This window comes from Eschrichtius robustus, chromosome 19 (genome assembly GCF_028021215.1).
Source record: "Eschrichtius robustus isolate mEscRob2 chromosome 19, mEscRob2.pri, whole genome shotgun sequence".
Taxonomy (NCBI): Eukaryota; Metazoa; Chordata; class Mammalia; order Artiodactyla; family Eschrichtiidae; genus Eschrichtius; species Eschrichtius robustus.
The window spans coordinates 52,579,643-52,588,231 of record NC_090842.1 but is presented as its reverse complement, the minus strand read 5'-3'; positions in this window follow the sequence as shown (position 1 = coordinate 52,588,231).

The window sequence follows — 8,589 nt, the reverse complement described above, 5'->3', positions numbered from 1 at the left end:
CTCCGCCCCGTCCCCGCCCCCGCCCCCGCCCTCCTCTCTGCGGTCCGCGCCCGAGGGGCAACCTGGTCCGCAGCTGAGGCTCGGGGGCCTCAACTCGTCTCACCTTGCCACCGGCGGCCTCTTGGGCTGCTGCTCTACCGACCTCTGCCTGGAAGTGACTGAGGAACAGAGGCAGAGCCCCGGCCTGCTTCATTAGTTCGTTCATTCACCCACTTAACCCAACTCCTTCCAACACTTCAATGTTACAGGTGCTGCGGCTATGTAGGTGACAAGTAAAATATATGGCATATCAGATGCTGGTAAGTGCTACGGAGATAAGGAAAGCTGGAAAGGGTGCTGGGAATAGGGGTTGCAATTCTGAATAGAATGGTCAAGGCAAAACTCACTCATGAGGTGACATTTGAGCAAAAGCCTGAAGAAGGTGAGGAAGCAAGCCAGTTGGCTATCTGGGGGAGAAGTGTTCAGGCAAAGGGAAGAGCAACTGCAAAATTCCCGAGGAGAGCATGCTTAGATGTTTCAGCAACAGCAAGAGGCAAGTGTGGCTGGAGGAGAGTCAATGAGGGGAGAGTGATAGAAGATGAGGTCACAGAGGGAAGGAAGACAGTAAGTCATCGTGAGGACTTTGTTTTTTATTCCGAGAGAGATGGGAAGCCATTGAAAGGTTTAAGCAAAGGAGGGACATCATCGGACGTGTTTTACAAAGGATCAGACCAACAGTTCAGTATGCATGAAAGTAAGGACAACAGATAGGACGCTACAGCAATAATGCAGGCCAGGGATGAAGGTGTCAAGGTAGCAGGAGTTGGCTGTGGTGATCTAGATATATTGAGTGAAGAATTAAGAGAAAGAAAAATAACAGTCAATGATGACATCCAGTTTTTTACCCGAGTTCCTGGAAAAATGGAATTGCCATTGCATCTTGGAGAAATACAAGTTTTAGGGGGAAGATCATGACCTTGTATTTTGACACATTAAGTTTTCCAAACCTATTAGACATCTAAGTGGAAGTGTTAAGTTCGGTGTTCACGTCTCTGGAGTATGAAGAGAGACGGTTCAAGCAAGAGGAAAAACTTGGGAGTCATGAGTGAATAGGTAGCACTTGAAGTCGTGAGCCTAGATGAGAGTCTGGGTGAGACGGAGTAAATATAGTCAGAGAGAAGAGGTCCAAGAACTGGGCACTCAAATTGAGCTTCTCCGTCGCCCAGTTCCCCCAGAAATGCCATCCATCTAGGAGTGTGCCCTGTCCTGCTGCAGACTCAGGCCTAGGTCTTCCTCTGGCCCACCTCCCAGTTCCATGCAGTCGCTGCCGCCTCTGGCCTTGCAGATGGCTTTTCTCTCTCAGCCCAGAATTATTTGAGTTCCTAAAGATAAAGAAGGAAAAAAGAGAGCGGCCAAAGACTGAAGAAATGAATGGTCACAGGACTTTGCAGGGAACAGCCCTGTCCACAAGGCCCTTATTTAGCCAGAGTTTTGGGTCAACTGTCAACTCTGAGATTTAACTCGGCTTCCCATACCCAGCACAACCCTGACAGTTGCTGAACAGCATCTGGTCTACTAGAGTTTCTGAGAAACATTCCAGAGTTTCCCACCCAAGCAGCTGACTGCACAGAACAGCACTCCCACCCCTCGATCCTGTGTTTCAGAACAGAACTTCATCCAATAGGAAGGCCAGTCTCAGTAGCCATTACCCCATCATCCACTTGCCCTATGATTCCTCAGATGACTCTAGCCCAGCAGTAGCCACTGACTTCCTTTTTCTAGTAGGCTCTTTTTGGTGATCACAGTGGACATCTGTTCATCTGTTGTCTTTGTCTGAAACCACTACCTCTCACCCTTAGGTTTCTTCCTCTGCCTCCCTGATTGCATCAGAGATGAACACATGACCTAAGCCCGCCAAACAGGGTTCTTTCCTGGGACCCAAAGCCAGGAGGAGAAACTCAGTTTTCTGTAGTGTTAAGCTGCCTTTCAAAAAGGACAGACCCGAGGTTCAGTCCCTGGTCTCAAGGAAAACAATGGAGAGTGTGACCTCCAGAGAGATGTCAGGGTGAACCTCATAGGGCCCAAGTTCCTGGGGCCAGGTCACCTCTGTCTGCAGCTGGAACACGAATCGAATCAGTGATTTCCCTTAGTGTTGATGTTGTTCTGAGCTGAGCTGTCATTTACAACTCCAAGTGTTTCCAAAAATGTTATGGGTGTTCACCTGCCCACTGCCACACCGTCCTCCCCAGTGTCCTCTCTCATCCACCCAAAACCCATAGGAGCAGCTTGGGTACTGAAGAGGGAGGAGGCAAGGCCTCCGATGATTACCTTTTTGAAGGTTTCATCTTCTTTTTAACACTCTATAATGTACACCTCCAGCAGTTTGGCCTCTCTGATTCCCAGTAGCTTCAACTATTCCAGATTTCCCAGATATTCTCAGATTTCCCCATAATATTTTAACATTGTACTTTGAAATTCCAGGGACTTGGGCTTCCCTGGTGGTGCAGTGGTTAAGAATCCACCTGCCAATGCAGGGGACACGGGTTCGAGCCCTGGTCTGGGAAGATCCCACATGCTGCAGAGCAACTAAGCCTGTGTGCCACAACTACTGAGCCTGTGCTCTAAAGCCCGCGAGCCACAACTACTGAAGCCCGCGCTCCTAGAGCCTGTGCTCCGCAACAAGAGAAGCCACCGCAATGAGAAGCCCACGCACCACAACAAAGAGTAGCCCCCACTCGCCGCAACTAGAGAAGGCCCGCCTGCAGCAACAAAGATCCAACGCAGCCAAAAATAAATAAGTAAATAAATAAATTAATTAAAAACTATAGAGTTTTTCAATTAAAAAAAAAAATCCAGTTATGTGGATTTTCTATGTTAGCGGAAAACTAGGTTCCTATCTGGAGGACCATAACTCACAGTAGCTAAGGAGAGAAAATGCAAAAAAGGAGTAGCTCAAAGGCAAGCCATTCATCATCCAACTACTAACATGGATACTTTACTACTCCCACCAGTTTACTGTGTGCAGAGCTCTGTGCTAAATTCTTTCCCACATAACCTTCATAGCAGCCCCATGAGGGATATCCTGTTGTCCTCCCCATTTAAGACAGGTTAAGAAATCTGAAAATAGCCATTCTGCTACTAAGTAGAGAATTAACTCAAGGTTGCCCCATTCCTGAGCCCTGTCCTTAATCACAACCCTGTCCTGCCTGCCACTTCCTGACTCTTCAGCCTTGGGAAGAAGGTACAGGGAAAGTGGAGGAGCAGGCAATCCCTGCCCTCCCCATTATCCCAGTTCTGTTTTAACATCAAGTAGGCCTTTGTGATATTAAATCTGATTGACAGGGTAGAATTTTACAAGTGGAAATGGCCAAGAATGACATCTCCAACGGAAAGGACAGCAGCATGAGCAAAGACAGAGGTAGGAGAATACAACCACTGGATTAACACTGGTCCCCTTGGAGTGGATCTAAGGATCTGTGTAGGGCAGTAGGGAGAAACCCACCAGGAAAGGTGCAGTGTGTGGAAGGGATCAGACATTGGAGTGTGGGGTGGCCTCTCTAACCACATTTGGGGAGTGGAGTGGGGTCTGTAATTTGGAAAAATAGTAACTTAAGGTAATTTTATGTTGACAAACGTTGAACGTGTTTTCTACCACCGTCACCACAATGGGCACCACTTGCTGTGCTAAGCCCTGTCTGCAAACCGCACAGTAAAGGGTTCAGAATCCAGGGGAAGTGAAGCTCTCGGAGGGTTATCTGCGCCCAGGCCAAGGGCTGACAATCACAACCGAAAGAAAACCTGGCTCAGAGAGTTCAACAGACTGCTCCAGTCAGTCAGGCACCTTCAAGTGCCCTCAGCAAAATGGTATGACCCGGGAGAGGAGTGGGTTGAAGGGTAGACTTAAGTCAGGCCTCAATTCAGGGCCGCTGGACAGGGGTCAGGCAGGACCTGGAGACCAGGGGATCACCAGGACAAGGTCAAAGGGAGGTTCGGGGACAGGGCGACAGCCGGAGTCTGAAGGAGGTCGGGTGTGGGGCGATACACGCCGATGGATTTTCGCGAGCCGCTCCGGGGAAGCGCACCCACCGAGGGTGCTAAGTCACGCTGACCAGGAAAGGGCAAGAAATTGCGGTTCGCCAGAGATACGGAGATCTCCTGGCACCGGCTCCACTCTCCGGAGGTGCGGCGCGCATGCGTCTATGCGCAGGGAAAGCGAGATCAGCTCAGGTAGTGCGGGGGCGGAGGTGCGCACGCGTCTGCGTGTGGGCTCGCACGTCCGGGGGTGCAAGTGTGCGCATGTTCCCGCGCCGGGACAGGAGCGGAGGGCAGTCCGCGGAAGTAGCAGACGCCTCTGCCCGCACGTCTGGGATGGACGTGTGCGCACAAGTGCGCATACTCCGGGTTGGGGCGGACTGCGCGTGCGCAGGCTAGGAGACCCGAGGACGCGGGAGTCAGCGCCCCCAGGAGGCTCGGAGCTCGTGCTGCGTGCTTCGTGCTGTTCGCCTATTCGGCCGAGTACTGTCGCTTCGGGATGTCGCCACAGACTTTTCCCTTTGAATCCACTGTTAGGTTTTTAAAAAGAATTTCCCCACCGCACGTGGGCATGGGTTTCCAGCAGAAGAGAAAACTCTGTACTTAGTTGAGCTACAGAGCCCTACCCGCAGCTCCTAGCGTCAGTCCCTTCTTGCAGCTCTAGTACAAACACTGGTCATAGTGTATTCTTTCAGCCCGACGTGAGAACCGATTTATTTTAAGTCTAGTTCTATTTTTTGCGCTGTATTATAATTTGCCTCTGGCCTTAGCAACACCTCGTTTCGTCTGGCTTGTCTTGAGTTGCTTCGAGCTGTTCTGCACCCTGCACATGTCGCCATGAACGAGACTCGCTCCTTGCTCTACTGAGGGCTTGGTTCAGGTGAGAGAGACACATACCAACACACATTCCAGCGGAGTGCTAAGTGCTGTAGTGAAAAACAAAGCTGGGTGGAGGCTGGGCTCTGGCCCAAGATAACTGGAGAGGCCCAGGCAGGTGGGTGGGGGTGTGAGGGTGTGAGGCTTCCGTGAGGTAGCAGGGGTGTATGGGACACCCTGGGGCCTGAGAAGGAAAGGCAGGAGCTAGGGGAGGACCAGGTTGATGGCAATGGAGATATAAGAACGTGGTGGAATTTAAATGTGCTTGCAGATGCACTTGTAGGACTTGCTGCTTAAGTGAGTGAGGAGAGTAAAGATGATCAAGAATGTCTTCTAGGATTTGTGCCTGAGCGCTGGGTGGATGAATAGTGGCACCTCTTACCAAGATTGGGAAAGAGGGGGTTGTCTTCCCTAAAACACTGAGTTTTACGGTCACAGACTGCATCTTCTATGCAGCCCTGGCTCCCATCCTAGCAAGGGCCTCGCCCCTAGGTGACAACAGTAAATGTTGAAATGAATGACACTCCTGAAGCAATCCTTCCTCCTCACCTAGGTCCACATCCCCAACGCAGTCCCAATATAAGCCACATCCAGTCCCCCTCACAGACAAGCAGAGGCCTGTGCCCAGCCAGCAGACCCCTGTGGAATCATAAGGCCAGCTGTTTGTGTTACTTCCAGGAGCCTGTCCCTGGAGGTTCCTCAGACTCCGACGCACATATGGTTGGGAGCCTGACAGTCATGTTGTCCACATACATGGCTTTTTGGTAATTGAGGAGCTGTCACCAGATCAGGAAGCAGATCACAAGAGGGGTCACACAGAGCACAGAGGAACGTCCTTTCACAGCACCATGGTTGGAATGCAGTGTTTCAGCTACGCTCCTAGAGCTGGATGCCCCACTCTCCCAGCATCCCCCAGGTGGAAAAGGAGGGGCACCGTCCTCATAAGGACCTCACCTACCTGTGTGTCATCCTCCATTTCTCGGCTGAGCCAAAGCCTCCAAGGACCTTCTTGGGGCTCCAGTGAACATCTGTCCTGCTTCCATCCCCACCCACCTGGCATGGAGCTGAGGCTACGGGACTCCTGTCTCCACCACTGTTGTGAATCAGAAGTCAGGGAGCAGCAGCAGGTACTAGTGTTCAATAGGAACACGTTTGAATAAAATGTGTTTTTCTGTCTAGCATTTTAATATGAACTTCCAGTGTCTTCCTTAGCATACCCATGCCACATGGCTGTTCCTAAGCAGCCTTGTCCTGAGGTGCACTTAGAAGGCTCTAGGACTAAGTCCTCATGCTCAGCTTTTAGGCATCTCAGCAGAAAGAAGCCTGAGTGGTACTTGTACGGGTAGGTTGTATATTAACGCTCACTTACTCCATTATCCTAAGTTCATGAGAAAAGTTTCAATCAAATGCTGTCTTGCTGTAAATGAAAATGAACTGAAATTCCCCTGTAACCCACCCGCCTTTTGTGGTTCCCATTTTGCCATCTTTCCTTCTCCATTAGCAGGATGGCATCATTCAGTGAGACTAGTCCTTCTTGCCCCTGTGAGGTAGGGTCTGTCTGCCACACAGTGGGTCCCTGGCAGAACTGGGGGAGACCTCATCCCTGCATCTGCTCCTTGGAAAGGCTGGCTGGGCAGCTCACAAGCGCCCATGTTTGGTGGAATGTGTGTGTTGGCAGATCACAACCGAAGGAGAGAGCCTGCATCCTTCCAGGTGACCTCCTTCACCACGACATTGGCTCTGCCCACACAGAGGCCTCTTCCAGCTTTGGCCTTCGGGAAGCTAACAGGAGAGGTGTGGTAGGTTGTCCTGCTTTCTGCCCACCCACCCCAGCTCATCCTAATACCCCCAGTGGTATTACCCTTGCAAGGGCTCAGAGTCAGAGGACAGGCCGACCTAAACCTACTCGGGTGCAGCTTTTCAAAGTAATGAACCAGACAGGGCTGCTGACATGGTATCTGCTGCAGTTCATTTTCAACAGAGATACAAAAATTATTAAATGTATATTTTAATAAAGCCGATAGTTATTTTACTTATAGGAGCTTTAAAAGTAAGATACAAAATGTAGAGTTCCAGTTTGGAAGCGTTGTAACTAGTCACACGAGCAACGCAGCCACGCCCGGCCACACAAAGGACACACACACTCACACGTGCACACACATGCGCTTCGGCGAGACCCCTCTGCCGAGCGCAGCACCTGGAATTACCAGTGTTCAGAGCAAGGCGGTGCTGAGAACACAGCACCTACAAGGAGACCACACAAACAGCTTCACACAGTCTCATAGCCCATGGAGATGCAATCACAAAATGTCTTCCTTACTTGAGAAAAACAGATTGGAAAGTGACAATTAGCAATGTTGACGTCACCTGCGCTGGAGCATCAAGGACTGACCTCTGTCCAGGATGAGGTCTTTGGGGAGGCACTATTAAAACAAGAGTACTTCAGTATAACAGAACTTGAAACACAGGGTACTGTAGACACATTACTGAAGGAAACAGAATACCTTACAAGTAAAACAGCCACGGACAACTTCAACAGAGATTAGTGCACACACTGTGACAGCTAACACAGACAAGAGCCACGCAGGGTTGGCGCAAAGCACGTGCCTGAAAAGTCTATGTACAAAATAGTTCTCTGTAAACATGGTGAGGTGACTGTTCAGAACCCACGGTGAAAGGATCATGAGTACACGTAGCAGTGGGATCCGCACGCAGCACAAAAGACAACACCCGAGGCCTGGAAACAGCCTGGCAACACAGTACTAAAAATTCAGATGGCTGGGCTCAGACACCCTAAGGGTCCTCTATAATTAGTGTGTATACGTACATATATATATTCTTTTTGGTATTTTTAAATATAAATTTACTTATATCCATAGAAAAATGAGAACATAACTGTGTTATTACAATCTTTGCCGAAAAGCTTATATGGAGTTAGAAAGAATAAACCATTTATTAGTAGTTAACATATATTAAAATGGTTTAATGATTTAAGAAAATATAAAAAAAATATTAATACTGTCAAACTTTCATACCAGAAAATATTATGGATTTTTCTCAATTAGACTTTTTCAAAGATGAAATATGAAAAATTTAAATAAGTTTTATATAAAGAACTTCTGTAACCTCAATTAATATACAGTGGGGTATGCCTAGTCTATATAGATATATTTATTATTTCTCAATTTAAGCACCATTCAATTCTTCTGGATCCATTCTGGCTGGAAAAATATCCCTAAATCCACAGGATGGTATCTATTTAATAGCACGTTAACTGAAAATGAGGTTTTTTTTTCAAAGAAAAAACTTTTAAATTAATTCCTATCTACATCCTAATTGGTTTGTCTTGAGCCAGCTCACAATGTTACTGCAATTTCAAGTGTCTCTCTGCAGCCCCTGACCACACCTCCACATTTTGAGACTGTGTCGAAGCTTCTGGCCACGTGTGGAAGGGCCTGAGGGCCGAAGGTGTAGCTTCATCCTGCACCGGACAGCAACCAGCTGGCTCATCTCCACGCACCATCAGGGCTGTGCCTCCAACATGTTTTATGATCCTGCTATTGTAAATCCGGTAGAGGCTGCACCCCCTGGGTGCTGCTGTGGGGTGGCAAGGGGCTGTCCACCTACAGAAAACCCAGGTGATTGCTTCTGATCACAAATATTCTATACTTTGCCCAGTTCGTATAAGCTTAAATAAAGATA